Raw genomic sequence first — 19,609 nt, 5'->3', positions numbered from 1 at the left:
TAAATAAAAATAAATTGACATGTATTCAGTTAAAGATATTTATTGGGTATCTCCTGTGCCCTGGGCAGTAGGGATGGAGATGAAATAAGATACACAGGGTCTTTAAATTCTGCACCTCCCCACGATACTATCTCATCTTGAGATCATGGGTCATCCAGGAGAAGTAGGAATTGAGTTTCATGGATGAGATTTAAGGAAAAGTAACACCTCTGTAGCATTGTTGAAAAGAAGAGCGTTATTTTAGGACGAGTTTGGAAGTCAGGTACACTTTCTGCTGGATTCTGAATGGCAGACCATAGATAAGGCAATGGACATCCTTGGAACCCATAAAACAAACAAGATAAAAATTGGAAACCCAAGTTAAATAGAGTTCATCAACTTCCCTGTGATGTCAAAATACTAAAAACCCGTTAGGTAGAAGCATTTGAAACACTTTTAGATCAGATGCCCTCCTAAGAAATGTGTGAGAAGGAGTGGTAAGCATGGACGATTCTGGAATCAGGTCTGCCTGGTGTTCTATACATAGATTATCACATATGGTCTGCCCTGCATGTATAACACACTTAAAATAAAATAATGTTCTGTTCCTGACTGTGCAAACCTGACCTTAAAGATATTACAGTAAAAAAAAAGAAAAAAAAAAAACTTACATTTCCGACAAGTTGTCATGAGCCTTACTTGTGTTCTTAGATAAGATTCATTTAAATGTATTCATTTGACAACTTGGAGTTTTTCCTACAGCTTAAATCTGTTTCAGAATGGTTTACACACACACACACACACACACACTTACAACATTTGAATTCTTTCCCCAAAATAAAACAAAACAAAATTAATACTGGTTAAAACAACGACCCGCCACAGAATAGGACACCCACCTCTGTGTCACCAGAGCTGAGTCATTTGGTACCTTCCTGGCTCCTGCCATCAAGACTACCTGGTGATTACCAGACCCACTTCACAACCAGGGACATTTGGTGTTATTCATTCAACAGGTAATTTCTGACTTTCCTCCTCATGCCAGGTATTGCAATCAGCACTGGGGACACAGAGGTGCATAGAGTCCCTGCTCACACTTATGGAGACATAGGTTCGATGGAGAGAAGACGTAAGTCAAGCACATGTACAGATAATTACAGAATGAAGGTTTGAACGGGGCAATGCGCTGGAAGCAGAGAAAGCATCTTGCGGAAGTCCTCACCCCAGTCTGGCACCAGGGAGGCATCCTAGGGAAGCAATGGCTGAAGGCAGATGAAGGATGGGGAAGAGGAGAGGTGCAGAGGAGAGTGCTTGAGACAGAAGATAATGCATGCAAAGGCCCTGAGGCAGAGGAAGCAAAGCACAGGAGGGGTCTGAAGGAGAGCGGGCACAGTGGGAGGCAGAAGGACCCGAGATGGACCTGGAAAGTCCTGTAGGGGTCACACCCCTAAGGAGGAGGGTCTTTATCTGAAGGGTGATGGGTGACTGTTGAAGGATTTTTCAGCCATGGAGAGACACAGTCCAATTCTATGCAGGGAACAGACCAGAGCTACTGTCCCCACAAGAGAGGTGGCTGTTTTCACACAGTCCTGGCAGCAGAGGAGGGAAATGGAGGAATCAGGGATTGGAGGTCGATGGGGAACTTGGGGTCTAGTGTTGACTGCTCCTAGGAACTGCGTGGCCTGTGCACACTGCCAGTGTCCTCGCGTCGTGTGGGGAGGTTCGTCTGCGTGGTGACAGCAAGTTCAGGGCATCTGCTGGTGCAAAGCTGACCTGGGGGTGGGGTCCACGGCGTGGAGAGTTCGGAGGAGTGAACTTGGGACCACCTTATGAAGGCTCTCATGCTGCACTGGAAGGTGGACTTCCTGCAGCCCAGGACCTGGAGCCGGGGAGTCTGAGCAGAGAGGCGCATGGATTGGAGAAGGCACTTGGACCTCGGTGGATGGCAGGCTGTGGGGGATGAGAGGAGAGGACACTTCAGGAGGCAGTGGACGTGGAGGACATAGGAGGACCCAGGAGCCTACGCTGGCTGTGGCTGCGGGAAGCGGGTGGGAAAACTGGAGTCCAGAGGTCGGAGCCTCCAGAGGGGACCTGGGAGCTGGAATCCTGGCCCTCATTTCTGTCTGGTCACTTCATCTCTGCGTCTCAAGTTCCTCTGATAAAGAGGACCTACTGCCCACTTGGCAAGAGTTGTGGAGATCACGGCCAGCGTCAAGCAGGTGTCCGGCACGAAGCCAGGCCTTGGAGGGTGGCAGCTGGAGCCACAGGTATGGACTCTGTGTAGCATCGACAGGGCGTGGAGTCGCATTGGGCATAAGAAGAGGAGGGTCGGATCTCTGTTCTGGACATGCTCCTGTCTCAGTGTCTCAGGTTCTGGGGATTGGGATTTGGATGATATATATATATATATAATTTTTTTTTTTTTTTTGGCAGGGGAGGGCATCGTTCTGTCCTCCATACTGGGGACCCGTCCGTCACCCAGACGCTGCAGTCCAGCCTGTTAGGAAGTCCTTCACAGCGCTTTGAAAGCTGGAGGGCTGAGTTTGGCGTTTGAAGTGGGAGGTGCTGTGCAGACACTTTCTCTCTGGAACGAAATGCTTCCATTTGCTGTGCACTCTAAGTGACAATGATCTCCAGCCTTGCCAGACTGATTAGAACCGGCTCGGCACCTTGAGCTGGATCCTCCCGCACTGCCCGACCCCGGGCTCAGCCTTCGGCGGTTCTGCAATTCCTCCACAATCAAGAGGAGCCTCTGCGTTCTCCTGAGCTTCTAAAGGGCAGTTTGAGAAAAGCGCTCTATTTTTCTGAAGTATTCTGTAGCTCATGAATCATTTAAACTAGTGGAAAGAAAATGGGTTTTGGAAACAGAGAAAATAGTGTTGAAACTTGGGTGTACGTACCTACGCACTGTGTGACCTTAAGCAGGTTACTCAACAACTCTGAATCTTATGTTTCTGATGCATGGAATGGAGATAACACCCATCCTACAGGACCGTGCGAGTCTGGACATGTGCAAAGCAGATCCTGATGGGGATAGAGGTAGAGGAACATTTGTAAAGTCTAGCATACTGCCTTCCCTGTCACAGGAATTCAAATCAATGATTGCTAAGAAACAACACTCAACGTTTTCTGAGAGCTGTTCTAGATCTCAAAGCAATAGAAGTATTTTCTCACCAATTCTCCCAATGTCCCCATTTTGTAGAGAAGGAAAGAGTTCAGGGACTTCAGTGACCTTGGGTCACAAGACTCTGGAAGCCTGAACTAAGAATAGTGGGGCAGAAAGAAGGAGCATCGGCCCTGTTGAAGGTGGGACCACCAGAACCCTCCAGAGGAGCTATCCTGGAACTTTTCCACATGACAGCAAAATGTCTTCCTCAGGCCACAGTCACTTGGTGAGTGTCATGTGTTGCTCAATCAAATCCAAACATACCAACTGGGGACTATGCAGCCTTCCGCCTCCCAGATAACCGAGTGCTTCCGCTTGGAGGTACGCCAGCCCCGCCCCGCACTTGCAGGTGCACCCACAGCAACACAGGTCACGTGGGCCCGCCCGGCTTCCAGGAGCGGGAACTGCACGCAGAGCCCTCGTGCTCAGGGGCAGCCGAGACCCACGAGCTGGCGAGGAGCGGAATGCTCTCCACGTAGCAATAGCACGATTCCAATTTACACGTCAGAAGTGTAAGGCTGCATAGGTGCTGACCGGGAAACCCTACTGTGTGTTTCACACGTCTTCTCTCCTTCTTCCCAGCACAGGCGCTACCTACGCTGTTCTGGACGTGGCCGTCCCCTCCTAACAGTTAATGGTCTACTTTTCCAACCCTCTTTGTGATGTTTAAGGTGCTCTCACGAAGCTGCTCGATAAGTGCAGGCCTGCGGTTTTCAGCAGGGTATTTAAAAACGGGATCAGGGTGAGCCGTCCTGATGGACGTCCCCAGCTCTGGCACCAGAGTCACCTTCTGCTCTGAGAGCCCACCTGGGGCTCTCAGGAAGTACGGAGCAGGTGGCTCTTTTCTTCCTCTGCACTCAGGAGGCTCAGTTGGAGGTCTGGTGGTTAGAGGCCAGCACTGGGCAGCTCCAGGGGCTGCGGCCAGAGGGGCTGTGCACTGAGGTGAGCTTTGAAAGTCGGTCCTCCGCTGGGCGGGGCTTCCTTCCTTCGTTCTCCTGTCCCAGCCCAGGACACACTGTGCCGGGCTCTAGCCTTCACCCTTATGTCTCTTCATCTCTTCATACTGGGTCACCGCAGGTCCTGGCAACGATGGGTGGAAGTGGCATTATAGCAACTACCGCCCCTTAGAAAGTCCTGTTTGCTTGCTCAGGAAACAAGACCTCTCTCTAAGATAAAACCTTAACCCAGGGCTAAGTCAACCATCATTTCACCCCAGGCACCGCGACAGGAAGGGATATGTGGGGTGGTCCCCTGGCCAGTGTGGGCTAAGGACAGGTATCAAGAAGTCTGTGGGAGGCCGGGGGGCGTTGAAAAGTTCTGGTTTACCTGACAAAAAATAAGTGTCAGTTCCCGCCCTTTGCCCCTCTCCCTGAACCCTGCCTGGGATGTAGACGTGATGTGGGAGGTGCAGCAGCCGTGTCTCAACGTGAGAATGGATCCCGGGCCAATGGCAGAGAAGGAAGTGTGAAGGAGCCCTAGCTCTGAGTCTGCGCTTCAGACAACCGTGAACCTGTGAGTCAGGTTTCCTGTGGCTGCAGTCAGCACAGCGCGGACTGGTATAGTCTACAAAATACAGATGGCAAACTGCTTTTAAGGGGAAATACGCCATTTCAGCCAAAATGGTAGAGGAAGGGCAGGGCAGGAGGCAGGACTGGTCAGGTTCATCAAGGGCAGAAACACACAGGAGTCCACGCACGTACAGGCCCTGGTAGCCCAGGATTCAGAACACCCCCGCTCCTGGCCGGGGCAGCCCTGGCATAGAACCTGGCACACGCAGAGCCCGGGACAGGGCGGGGACAGGAATGAAACAAAAACTTCCTAAAACTCCTCAATAATTCAGTGACTTGGTGAATCAGCTTTTAGTAAATCAGCTTTCAGCAAATTGATTTTCGGCAAGGTCTGTGCTTCCGCCTGGAACCCCCGCCGTTTGCAGGCCTGTGGTGCCTCCACCGAAGCCAGGGAGCCGCCTCTCTCCCCTGCCGCCTGGGCCCGGAGTCCCACAGGGTGGGCGACAGCTTTCCACACTCTCGTGCTTCCCCTGGCCCAGCCTCCCGTGAGGACTGAGGCCTGGACACAGCCAGGCTCTGGTTGGCCCCTCCTGCAGTTGAAGCTCTTTCCCAGGAGGCCTGGGCTCCCCCAGGGTGGTACGGGCGAGATGAGGCCCGAGCCAGGATCTGCCAGACGCGCCTCGGTGTGACTGACCCCGCGGAGGCACAAGCTGGGGCTGCTGGCCCAAGAACCCAGGGCAGCGTCTTGCATGGGGCGCTTGCTGTATACATGCTTATAATAGTCTCTGCCCTCCGGGGGCCCACTGAGCATCTGCACGGGGAGTCACCCCATCTCTGGGTACCTTATTCTTCGAGGCTACAGTGAGACTTCTTTCTAGAAAACAGGAAAAAAAAAATAAATGAAATGGACCTTCAAGATTTAAACTGTGAAATCGTTGGCGGTCAGCCTGAGAAACAGCTACTGGGCAGGTGGAGGGAGGAGCATCACAAGTTCAAGACCAGCCTGGGAGACTTAGCAAGACCCTGTCTCAAAATAAAAAAATTAAAAAAAAAAAAAATCTGGAGATGTAGTCCAGTGGTAGAGCACTCAGGTTCAATCCCCAGCACAGGAAAAAAAAAAAAAAAAAAAATCCAGGTTGGTTTCCTCTGTGACCTCTCTCCTTGCTCTCTACTTGGCCTCCTCTCCTCTTCTCCCTGTGCCTTTCCACACTCTTCTCTCTGTGTGTGCATGTGTCCATATTTTCTCTTAGAAGGACAGCAGTTAGCTTGGATTAGGAGCTCCCCATTACAATGCCATTTTAACCGAATCACCTCTCCACAGTCCCTATATCTAAATGTGGCCACTCTCTGAAGTACTGGAGGTTAAGACTAAAACGTACAGATTTGGGAGGAGGACACAGTTAGACCACAACGGTCTTCATTAGGCTCTCAAAATACTTACTAAATTAGTGCAACCATCTTGTCCCCAAATTATCCAGTTTGCCTTCTCTACTGTGTCCACCAAAGCGACCGTCCGTCAATCTGACTTCCCGAGTGACGGAGCCTGTGGTGGTGCTGAGGCGAGCTTTCATTCCACGCGACAAGTGTGTTTTTCTTTCCTTTTATATGTGCAGGGGAGGGACACTGGGGATTGAACTCAGGGACACGCCCCCACTGAGCACATCCCCAGCCCTATTTTGTACTTTATTCAGAGACAGGTCTTAGCACCTCACTGTTGCTGAGGTTGACTTTGAACTCGTGATCCTCCTGCCTCAGCCTCCTGAGCGGCTGGGATCACAGGTGTGTGACACCATGCCCAGGGTGCATCTTAATCAGTTTGAGACAGTCCCCAAAGCCTCATCACCCCGGGACTGGCAACTGAGCCTTCAGAACCAAGAATCTGCCTCCTCCACAGTTCAGTGCCATCGTTGCGCAGTGTGTCACAGTCCGTGCCAGAGTCAGAACCAGCAGAGCCCCAGAGGAGAAGCTATGCATGGTGATTGAGAACAGGCCACGGGCGGCACTGAAGCCTGATCTAAGTCCCAATTCTAACACTCACCTTTCTTGTGAGAAAATAAGATGGGGTAATAGTCCCAAACTTGCAGGCCAGCCATGAGGGATGAACGTCACAGTGAAGTCCAATTCCTGACACGCGGAGGTTGCTGGGCGAAGGACCTGTGGTTTGGGTCTTCTATGACAACTTTCTGGCTATTGACAGCTATTTCAGACATTTAAAATTGCCGTCTCCATGACTTATTGCCTCTTCCTTCTCTCTCCCTTCTTTTTTTAAGCATATCTGCATCAGGAGACAAGGGGTTTGAGTTCCACCAATTGACTGTGTGACCTTGGACAAGTGACTGACTTCTTAAGGATTCTTTATCTGAAAACTAATACCAATAGTAATGGACCACCCACCCATCAGGAGGCACTGCCACATCATATAATTCAGTTTTCTTAAATAATGGGAAAACATCTTTTCCAGTTTAGAGATGAGAAGAAATCTCCCAGCTGGTCGAGCTTACTGGGCGAGTGCATAGCTAGGCCGGAGTTTAAACCCTGAGCTGGGCTTCAAAGTTGAAATTCTTTTCCCTCCATCACCCTCTTCTCCCTCCCAGAGGACTTTGGTATGGGGAGGTGTGGAAAGGCACAGGGTCTCACATGCTGAATCCACATCAGTGAACCCTTGGGGACCCCAGCTCTCAACCATAACTTCCCCAGTGGAAGTTCCTGAAGAGCATCCCCCTCTGGACCTGGGTTAGTTGACTTGGAACCAAGCAAATTCCTTGCTCTTTGTTCTGAGTAGGTAGGGGTCACTGGTAAGGCAGCCAGAGATGGGCTTCTACTGGATTCTCTGGTGCCAGGAGCTGTTGGCCTTGGTGATTTAGAACATTTGCAGGTGGGCAGAAATAGGGGAGTATAGGGTGTAAAAATAACTCATAGAAATTGGTGTAGGGACTAGTACCAAAGTCAGGAAGATCATCCAACTGGACCCTACCTAACTCTGGTTACCTAACAGGGAAAGAGGTCAGAAAGGGGGAGAAAGGCCAAAGAGGAGATAAGAATTGGAACCCAGAGAAATTTCTAGAAATAGTGTCAGTGTGCAGGTTCCTAGAGGAAGGCGGAAAGGAGCTGCCATGACGATGAATCCACCCACATAGATAGGCTCAATCCCCCATCACCTTTTGTCCCACTGCAGGAGTGGACCTCAGTCCTGGTCAGTCTTGGAGAGAAGAGCTATTAGGAGCTTAAGGTACCCCCAAGAGATGGTGCTTGGCATCTAGTTAAAGAGAGGGATGAAGGGAGGGTGGTGAGGCTGAAGATGCAAAAACAAATGAACAAACAAATAGAAATTTAAAAATCAGAGGGCAAGATAAAGACTAAGATGCCTATCTGTGATGTTGAAGGCTGGTTCTAGTTGGAGAAGGCCACATCTTTGATCTTGATTCTGCCTTCATTGAGCCCGAGTTACCAACTCAAGGCAAACCCCATCCTTAGGAAATTCACCAAACTGGCTGCAAGAATCACAAGTCATTACTACCCAAATTCAATGAGTTCAATTTGCTTCCTTGCCAGGCTCTGTGACACACACCTGTAATTCCAGTGACTAGGGAGATGGAGGCAGGAAGATCACAAATTCAAGGTCAGCCTGGACAATTTAGTAAGACCCTGTCTCAAAATAAAATTTAAAAAGGGGGCTGGGAGGTAGCTCAGTGGTAGAACACTTGCCTGGCATGTGTGAAGCCCCGGGTTCCATCCACAGCACCATTAAATAAATAAAGTATGCAATTCAATTAACCTCCATTACAAAGAACAGTCTCTTATTTCCCATTTCACAGTATACAGAGCACTCAGTTCAGGTCCGGAAATACCAGCTGGAGCTAATAACCATGAGCTTAAATTAGGCCGAAGCCCAGCCGAGCATTCCCATGAGGAGCTTCGTTCTTCTCAATGCTTGCACGGGGTGTGCCCATGGAGGCACTGGTGTGTTGGAAAGCGGGACTACAAACTAGTCATTGTGTTGGTAGTGGACACAAGGAGCCCAATGGGGACAGAGAAGCCATTTTATCAATTGCAGTGAGCGTGCTTCCCCTCCGTGGTTTTTGTAAGCCGTCCCATTCCCTGCCCTGAATAGAAGGCAGGTGGGCCAGGGTTAATCTGTTAACCCACCCTCTGATTTGCCTTTTTACTTTAGGTGCTTCTAAAGAAGCAGAGAACTGTGAGATCACGAGGCTCTGCTGTGTCTGGGCGCAGATCCAAGAGGCAGGATCATGGCTCCGAATGAGCAGTGGCTTTAGCATCATTAACCTTGCCCAAGAGAGTCGCCTGGCTGCTGAGGGCCGGCCCCCACCCCTCTCCAGTGCTCTTCCCTGTGACCATGGGGTTGGGGGAGGAGACAGAAACAAACCCACCATTCCCAGTGTTCTGGGGACCGAGGCGTTTCTGGGACATGCAATGCTGAAACCTGAAAGACCCTGGCAATCGGGATGAGTTGATCACCTCTTACATCGAACCTCGTGATGTGTCCTCTCTAAAGAGGGGGATGCTCCCTACGGCGGCTCCAGCAGCACCCAGGACTGATGAGAAGTGGGCTAATCCGTGGGTTGTGTGCTGGTGGGGACAAAATGCTGGCTATAATTACAGTACCACCTTGCATTGCTTGCTCTGCTTGATTGTGTGGCAAGGCTACTGTGGTTTGTATTTATACTTTCCTGTTTTTTCCAAACTTTGTACAATAAACATCTGTTGCACATTAACCAGAAAAAAGGAATTAAATTCAAACCATAGGAGTGAAAAGAAAAGACCAATAATTTAAACAATAAAACCTTTTATTGGGGGGGAGGGTACTGGGGGTTGAACTCCGGGGCACTCAGCTACTGAGCCACATCCCAGCTCCTTTTTGTATCTTGTTTACGGACAGGGTCTCACTGAGTTGCTTAGCACTTTGCTTTGTCTGAGGCTAACTTTGAACTCCTGACCTCCTGTCTCAGTCTCTGAGATGCTGGGATTACCGGCATGTACTACTGCACCCGATTAATAAAGCCCATTTTTGAAATGTGATTCTTTGACCATTTTTCTATACCTCAGATGAAATGAGAGGCAAGATTGTATTTATTAACTGCTGTAGAATATCTCGTAAGGAAAAGGAGAAATGTGTTCCAAGTTAACCACCCACTGCCTGCAGATTACCCAGTGGTAGTATTGAAATTTTGAAGACGTGTTGGTCTGTACTCTTCCCATCTCAGTCATAATCAACTGTGAGTAGATACTCCCCAGACCCAGGCTATATTGTCCTGTTCCTCCCCAAAGAGCCTCACTGATTTATGATTATGATCTAGTGTTATTTCTCCATTTAATCAGCACCTTTGGAGCAGGGGTGGCTGAAAATACAATGCTCTGTTACCTGCTTAACTGGGGAGAATCTGCAGGAATAGAATTCAGCTGTTTCCTGCATGTCTGGTTCTAAATATGCCGAAGGGTCTTCATCCAAAAGGTAGAGGCCAGCGGCACTTTTTCTCCAACCTCCAGCGTATCCCTGGAGGTGCAATCCAAAGCAGAGTGTGGAGGCGCCCCAGCTCCGCAGGACACCATCTACAGATTGAACAGCACTTATCAAAGGACCGATCATTCCGCCTTAGGTGCCAGGACACGCAGAAACCAATTCAATGGGGAGGCAAAGAAACTTCATGCATTCATTCATCCAAAAAGAACTTCCTTTATTGCCCCCATCACTGCTGTGTTTGGAGCTGGAGACCCCAGATGCATAAGATAATCTCTATCTACTGGCACTGAGCCTAACAGCCGTGATAAACGGTGATGCTGCCAACAGTGAAGCTGCGAGCTGAGACCCCCACCCCACCCCTGCACTGGGACCTTAAGGAGTAGGTTTGGCCACTGCTGAGGTTGAGAAGCAAAGCTTCCGACATCTTCTCCGTTTGGGAACTGATAGAAAGTCATATAGTCAAAGAAAGTCAAAGTCCTTTCTTTGACCTGAAGGAAAAAAAGAACACACACTTTGAAAATGACAAAAGTTCTTTGGGCAGGACATTGGTCTCAGAAAATCCAGACGGCAAACACTAACTAGCCGGAAGAAAGGCCTTCTCTAGAACCTCCCTGGAGCAGCCACTGAAGAGGTTAAAAATAAATCCTTCATATACAGAGCAGGTGGGTCTTGTCCCCTTCACACACATTCACTGCAAATTCCATTTCAAATTGTTCTGGGAGCAGAGAAATTATTAAATACACAGAGGCAGACTCGCACTCAGCAGAGGAGTGAGTCTCTTCTCCCAGAGGACTGAGGCCGAAGGAAGATGAGAAAGACCCCTGGGCAGGTCTGCTCCCTGAGTGAGTAGCCAGCTTCCCAGGCGACATGGGTGGCTGCTGGAGAGGTACCCAGATCCCCAGGCACTCTTGTCTCAGCCCCCTGTACCACTCCAGCCCACCTTGTGAGAATCGGCAGCTCCACTGGAACTCCATTCCTCTGGGTTAAGACCTTGTGGTTTTTACACAACACACTCTTGATGTTGCTCACAGTGGGCAACATTAGGCAAACCAAGTCCCAGGCATTTGCAGAAGCACAGGAATGAGGATGGAGACGCCCTCTTCCATGTCTATCAAGAGAGGGCTGTGGCCCAGTGGCTCCCAGTCTCCAGGGCTAGTCCTCAGTCATTGGCTAGCATGCACGTTGTGTTCTGAGGAGCTTGTGTCACTGAGCCTGCCTTTTGGGGACAATCTGACCTTCCTCTGTGGCAGCTGCTAGGTTCCACTCCTGACTGCCTTCTTATTCTGAAGCAGGGCTACGTCAAGTCCAAGTTTCAATTAATTTATTTTAGAGTTTATTTTGGTTCCAGGTTTTTGTTGTTGTTATTGTTCTGAGTGCTCTAGTCTTACTAAAGTTCTGGAATTTTCTCAGGAAATAAATCTTCAAATCTCACCTTTCTAGCATTTAATTTCTTTTTCCTTTCTTCCTCTCTCTCCCTACTTCCCCACCCCAGTAGTAGGTACTAGGGATTGAACCCAGGGCACTCCACCAACTAAGCCGCATCCCTGACCCTTTTTATTTTTTATTTTGAGACAGGTTCTCTCTAAGTTGCCCAGGCTGGCCTTGGACTTGTGATTCTCCCACCTCAAACTGCTGAGTCATTGGAATTACAGGCATGTGCCACTGCACCTGGCAATTTTATTCTTTTAATTCCCATTGGAGGTAGGCTGTTTCTTCTTCTTCTTTCCTATGCCTTATCCTTGCTTTCATCTTTTCTGCCTCTTTATCTCTTCATTTATAATCAGTGAATTACTCTTCTGCAATCTTCACAGTGCTGTACCTGTTAAAGGCTCCATGCCTGCTTGTCCTTGCTTTATAATTGCTGCTCTTATTCCATAATCAGTGGATCATGTTCATTCTTCTGTCTCCTGGAGATTCTTAGGTGTACTTACTCCATGCACACTGCTAATGTACGCTGCACTTTTTCAGTTTTTTCTGTTTCTGATCTAGAGTGATGCCCCTATCTTATTTCACAGGCGGTTGTATATTTAGTAATTTCTTCATTATTTCTGTGTGTTTTTGAAATGACAGCACTTATCCCATGCTCAGTGCATCACCCGGAGTCAGAAGTCTGAGCAGAGGCTCTGGATCCTTCTCAATTCCCACAGCTACCTCCAGGACGCCAGCCTCAAAGCGTCTCAAAAGCCCAGAGATCAATTTGCCCAATGCTGGCAGCTCTCCTCCAGAGAAACCCCACAGTCACCAGCCGCTGCTGCTCTGTATCCAGGAGACACACTTGCTCCCTGGTTCCACTTAACAAATAAAGAAGAGGAGGGGGAAGAAGAGCTATTTCTTCATGCGCCCATCTGAGGTGAATAGCAGTATATATTTCCCAGTTTGCACCCCTATTCTAGCAAATTTATCTCAAAAAAACAACTCCATAGATTTCCAACTGGTCTGCATGTCCTGTGGAGGCATCCCTTGTATCACGTGGCTCTAACATGCAGAGTCAAGTATGACTCTAATGAACAATTCTAAGGAGTGAGAAAGATCTGTCTTATTAAAGCTGCTTCTTGCCAGGAGCTTTGGCACACTCCTGTAATTCCAGGGGCTTTGGAGGCTGAGGCAGGAGGATCAAAAGTTCAAAACTGGCCTCAGCAACTTAGTGAGGCCCTAAACAACTTAGTGATATCCAGTCTCAAAATAAAAAATAAGAAGGGCTGAGAATGGGACTCAGTGGTTCAGGGCTCAGGGTTCATCCATGAGACCAAAAAAAAAAAAAAAAAGCTCTTCCTGGTAGAAGAACGAGGGTAGCGATACTGCCAGAACAAAGACCAGGATCCAGAACTTCTGATCACTAGCACAATGCAACACATTCCAAGAGAAACAGCTCACCTATGTTGATGATTTAGGAAATAAATGTTTCTGAAAGGCTGGGACTAATTCATCCACTCTGTGTGCTCTTCTGAACACATAGAAGGTATTCAGTAAAGTGCTCTTTACATCTCTCTAATTAAGTCAATGGCTGTTATTAAATTAATTATTCATTCACTTCTTGATATATTCCTGCCTTCTTGAAACATCCTAGACTTTGATGACAGCATTAAGAACGCTTTCCTCAGAAAATGTGAACAGATGCATGCGCGCAAGTGTGAACATACACACATACACACATAGACACACATACACATGAAGACAGACAGACAGACAGACACACACACAGTACAAAATTCTGTATCAAGTTCAAAGGGTTCCCAAGCTCCTAAAGCTGGATTAAAGCCTTAAAATTCTCTTTTGAAATCTCAAAGAGGCCTTGAAGATTACTGATTTCAGTTTATCCATATCACAAGAAGCTCAAGACAGGTGTCACCAGCAGGTGATTTTAGAGACATGCAAAGAAGGTGAAGGGTTCTACTGTCAGGAAGTCCCTCCAAGCTGGCTGGGGAACAAGACCTTCCCCTCCCTCAGATGCAGATCTCCCTCAGAATTGTTCTCCTTCCTATTTACCCCTCCTGAGCTTCCTACTGGCAGAAGTGACCTGTCCATGCTTCCCAGGGACAGGAGTCCTAAGACTGCAGGTCAAGTCTCCAGACCCTCGGTCCACCGCCCTGTAGGGCACGTTCTGTCTCCCGGAGTTGCTGGGCCTTTCCTCTGCCCTCTCACACCCCTCCTCCCACCTGTCCTTCCAGGTGCTGTTCTCATTTGGCTGCTTTATTATGTTACGTTTCTTCCCATTTTTAAAATTTAAAAAATGAATTAAAGATTTTCATCCATAAAGTGATAAACAACTGAGAATACTTGAAACCAAACTCATTTGCATATTTCCAAGTGCTCCCCAGTCCAAATGCTTTAAAAATAAGTAAATAAGTCACGGGCATGGCCCCTTCCGACCCTGAGGATCAACAACATAAATAAGATGGGACCAGGTGGTAGGTGGATATTTTAAATCATGTCTCGAATATGTCACTTGAGGGTTGGGAAGCCTCTATTATGTTAAACTAAATTAAAATCCAAATAAATTATGTTTCCAGAGAGATGGGCACAGAACAAAATTAAGTTTTGCCACTGATGACATGCTGTGATTAAATCAAACGAGCTGATACTTCTTGATAATAAAACTTGTTGACTGCCCCAGAAACTTAATTACAGAACGACTGAGGAAGAGCTATCACAAGAACTGAATAGATAGTAGGCCAGCAGCAACTTTTCAAAATCCTTTTCAGGGTTGGCCCCTGGAAGGTCCCCTGAAACATATGAAAGACAAAATATTTCTGAGTGTTTGGTCAGTGGTGGAATCCAAGTCTCCGGGCCATGCCGGTTACACAGCAGTGAGTAACACGGGCCAGGTTTCCAGGTGAGGCCTCGACATCGGTGGATTGGTTTTTCTATAAAAAAATGATAATAATGGAAAGTTTTGCTTTCAGGAATTACTGCCTAGGTTGTATTAGACCATTTATCCTGCTGCAAACCCTAAGAAAACCCAGACAAAATGTAAAGAATGCCTATTGGGAAGCATCAGAAATTACTCAGGCAAAGAAAATTGACAGGGCAAGATCCAGTGAGTTGGAGGAGGGGAGGTCAGAAAGCAGAGTTCCTTTTCTTCTCAGTTTGATCACTGAGTCCAAAACCGAAGGCTGAGACACTAAGAGATCAAGAAGAGTTCTGTGGATTCTCACAGGACTAGAAGGAAGTGAAATCAGATTCACAACTCCCCAAAGAGGAAGGGCTTTGAAAAATACTCAAGACTGCTAGTGGTAAAATACAAAGGGCTGCCACCTGGAAAATGGAACGTCCCTCCAAGAACGAAGGCTTCTAGCAACTTGTCCCTGATTCCATTAAGATTAACTTCCCTTAGCTTAATTTTAGAAAGGTTCAACAGAGCTACAGAAACAAATGTGAAAAATAGGAAACAAATATTAGGCTTAAGCTCAGTCACATAAATAATTATATTAAATAAAAATGGACCAAACACTCTAATGAAAAGTCAGAGATATCAAACTGGATAAAAACACAAGATCCAAGGACAAGTTATCTGGAAGAAAAGTGTTTTACATAAAAAGATACAGTTAAGTTGAATGCAAAAAGATAGGAAAAGATTCCTTATGAAAAAAACTAAGCATAAGAGAGCTGAGTGATTACATTAATATCAAAGTAGTCATCAAAGTACAAGTATTATTAGAGATATAGATAAAAGAGGACACTTCTAAACACTGAAATATCAATTCATCAAGAACATAACAATATTAATGAATATGCATAGCATCACAAAGGTTCATGAAGGAAAAACTGACAAAACTAAAAGAAAAAGGGAAGAGATGACAGAGTTGGAACTTTTCATACTCTTAGTCATTAACAGAATTATCAACTACTATGGACACTATCAACCAATTTAAGCTAATGGACATATATATATAACTTAAACTCCCTGACAGCAGCAGAACACATGTTATTTTAAAATTGCCATGAATATTCACCTAGATGGACCATATGCTTCTTCATAAAATAAGTCTTAGTGCATCACATTAAGAGATAAAATCTTACAGAGTATGTTCTTGGCCAAACTGAAATTGAAATGAATAAAAATAAGTCTTCTAGAAAACCCTCCAAACACTGAGCAAAAAGAACATGCTTCAAAACAGTCTGTGTCAGGAGTAAAATTAGAAAATATTTTTAACTGAATGATTAAGAAAAAAAAAAAGCCAAAATATGTGGGATGCAGCTAAAACAGTCCCTAGAGGGAAATTTACAGCTTTAAACACTGATATTAGAAAAACAACAACAATAAAGTTTTAGAATCCATGATCCAAATTCCTACCTTAAGAAATTAGAGGAAGAAAAGCAACTAAACCCAACATACAAAGAAGAAAATTAAGGTAAGATCAGAAATCAGGAACAGAAAACAAGCAATAGAAAAGTGAAGGCCAAAAATAATAAAGAAAATACAGAGAAAACAAAATGATAACAGGAAATAAAAGAGCAGATAAAGTACGTATTCTCCAGACATTAAAAGGAGAACCAGGCACTGTAATAAACAACTTTTTACCAATAACTTCAGCAAATGGACACACTGTTTGGAAAAAAACAACTGACCAAAACCAGCAAGAGGAGAAATGGACATTTCAAACACTGTTCTATCTGTTCGTGAAATTGAGTCCACAATCAACAATGTTCCCACAGAACAGATGGCCTCTAAGGACAGAAGGACTGTGGTTTTACACAGCCTCATACTGAATGAGCTTCATTTTGTCCTGAGGAGGGTTGACAACATCTAGAAAAAAGGTCTGTTGTTTGCATAAATGGATTCAGAGGAAGTATCTGGAACAGACCATCAGCATCACTTTATCTCTCGGGCAGGAATTTCTTGGAATGCTGAAGTCATGGTTATGCCAGCCGTGAGCTGAGGCTGTGGGGGTCTCAGTCCTCAGGATGAAGTTCCAGGAGGCTGCAACCCATCTCTGACGGTTGCCCATGGGATGAGGGAGGGGGCTTCCGGAAGCCTAAACAGCCTCTGTCTTGACCCAGCCACAGCTGCACAAGCGTGTTCAGTCCATGCAACACACAGAGCTCTCACTTACGAAGTGTGAGACACGTCAATAAAAATTTCATCCACTTTTATTAAACATAAGCACATTAAGAATAATAATGGTTATGATTTCTAGAGTATTCACAGGCATTACAGCTTTGGGGGCTGATTTATGAGATGAAAGAAAACAAATTGAGTCATTAAAAATACAAGGATGCCCTATCACAAGCCATTAGCTCAAGATTACACCGTAATAAAAAGCTTGTGATCACTATTAAATGAAGACGGTGAGATAAAAATTGGCCTGTGTCCTGCAGATGCAACTCTAGTCTCCATTTTTCCACAGATGAGAATAGCCCGAGGGGAGGAAGGGGCAGTTCTCTTCCCTAAATTCATTTCCTTTACTTAGTCATTGTTTCTTACTTTCCCAATTAATCTCGAATTGATGACATAAGAACAATAACGTGCACAAATTTAAGCACATAGCTCAATGAATCTTTATAGACTGAACACACCTGTGTGACCAACATGCAGAAAGGTCCAGAACATTTCCAGCATCCTAGAAACTTCCCTTTGTGTATCTCCCTCCCAGCAAAGACAACCACTCATCAAATTTCCATCCTGCGGTTCAATTTTACTGCTGTTCGAACTTTAACACGTACAGCGTGTTCTCTTTGGAGCCTGGTTTACTCACTCCACTTTATGTCTGTGAGCTTTCTTCTTATTTTTAGTAGCACTCTAAAGGTGCATCGCTGGGCTGTCATCAAACAAGGCTTGGTGCCCTGGGAAGAGCCGGGTTTTGCAAACTGAGCAGGATCTGAGTGATGGCTCTGTTACTCTGGCCTTGGGATCGATTTTGAACCTCTCTGAGCTCATCACCTTCTTTTTGGAGTGAGAAAATGATGGATATGTGGCAGTGTTGTAGGAAGGATTATAAATAATATCAGTAACGCTAAAGATTTATTGAGCACTCAGTGCGTAACAGGGGCCTGAACACTCTCAACAACAGTTCGCTGGCCTTCATTGTCAGCACTGCCACGTGTGTGGATCCCAATCTCTGCTCCTGTCTTCTAAATTCTAGGTTCCAGAGAGGCAAGCCAATGATCTCAACATGGGTCAGGTAGACATATCTGAAAAAAATCAAATTATCAAGTAAGGAACATAGAAAATGAGGACACAGGATCCATACCCCAGGACAGAGTGCACCTCTGGAGAAGAGGGAACTACCCCCAAGAGCATCCACTGCAGCCTCAGGAGCTTTGCTGGAGAAACATGTAATTCCTGCAACTAGATGTGCATAGTCCAGGAAAGAACTAGAATTCGCACTCCCAATGTACAAAGAGTTTTGTCACTTGGCTTGTACAACACAAACACCACATCTCCTTGAGGTTTAAGGTACAAGGAAAGAGGTAATGTTGACCAAGTAATACATTGAGAAGTTCAACCAGTCACCAAGTCCAGAGTACAACCCAAATAAGAGAGTCTCTCCTTGGCTAGTTTAGCTGGAACCATCTTGTGCCATCTTAACCAGGTCCCCAAGCTCATACAAACCAATTGCCCACAAACACACAAAACCACAACTCTGACATGGCCAGAGCAGGCTGTTACTATCCCCATTTTCCAGATGGCAAAGTTCACAGAAAGAAGTGAAAGGAGCTGGTCTGCTCACCTGTAAATCTGAAGTGACAGGATTGCTACCTGGAAGTCTTACCACTTCAAAGGATCACTTTGAATAGGCTTTGATTTCAGCTGGCCTAATCCGGTGCCAACTGCCTGGGGAAGCAGTGGGGGCTCCTCCCCCTGCCCCTCCCAGCCCCCCTGCCCTGCTGGACCTGCCCCCGTGTTGCTGAGATGTGTTGTGTCTACCACGTGGCGCTAAGAACAAAGATCATAAAACAGAACCGCAAGTTAGCTTGCAAAAGATGATGGAAGGGGACAAAAATGCATATTTAAAAAGACTCATTTTTGAAAAGGCTGAGTGATTGTTTCCTCTCAGAATAAAATTATGTAAATTTATTCACTGCAGGGAGGGAGACAGATGCCCTTTGGAGAATGAAGCTAAATTAATTTTAGCTCAATATGCATTTCTAGTACAATAACAACTTCATCTTGGAGTGTGGAGGGAGGGGAGAGGCTGACCCAATTTCACTCTTAAAAGGGGCATGGCAGAGCGGGGCTTGCCGAGTGCTTACGTCGGGCATTGCTGGGTAGCAGGTTGCATGCTTTGGACGGTGCATGATTTAGACAGCAGACATCCCTTCCAACCCTCTTGCCCCATCTCTTCTCCACAGACCCCCTGTATCGTCCAGGGGTGCTGGGTTCCCTATCTCCATCCAGAAAAGAATTGTAGTACAGGACACAGAGGCAGCAGGCAAGAAGTGGGTTTATTGCAAAAGCAACAGAGACACAGAGAGAGACTTCCCTGAAGAGAAGGGGCCCCAGAGCTGGGAATCTGGTGTGGGAGGTTTGGCTTGTTCTTGTATGGTCTCTGGACTTCCATCTTTTCTTGTTTCCTCCCCTGTCCACGCACTCCTCAGTATTGATTGGTGCCCCCTCTGTCCTTGCATCTGTTTTAGTTTTTATATTGGTTCCCCCACTTAGAAGCATGAATACAGAGGTGTCTGTCTGATTGTTCCCTGGCTTGTGTCCACAAGTGCTTTCTTCAGGCAGGAAGTTGACCTCATCAAACCACCGTCCCCATGCTCCTTCATCCTGGCCCTGCCCCCTACTTCCTCACTCACCATCTTGCCCTGGCTGCCTAAGTCCTTCTACATCTCCCTCACCTCCTGGGGCAGTCAACCTTTGACTTAACTCCCATGAAGAACTGCAAGAGACATCATGACTCAATGGACAGAATGACAGTGGACTCCTCACTTCAGGTAGCTACAGCCTCTGGGGCCTCCTGTTCTCCTCTGCAGAATGGGAACTGTCCATGGTTCCTGTAAGGATTCCAGGTAATGGTGTCTGTAGGCACC

The sequence above is a fragment of the Sciurus carolinensis genome, chromosome 1 (genome assembly GCF_902686445.1).
Source record: "Sciurus carolinensis chromosome 1, mSciCar1.2, whole genome shotgun sequence".
In the NCBI taxonomy this organism is placed as follows: Eukaryota; Metazoa; Chordata; class Mammalia; order Rodentia; family Sciuridae; genus Sciurus; species Sciurus carolinensis.
This window is presented reverse-complemented; position numbering follows the sequence as displayed.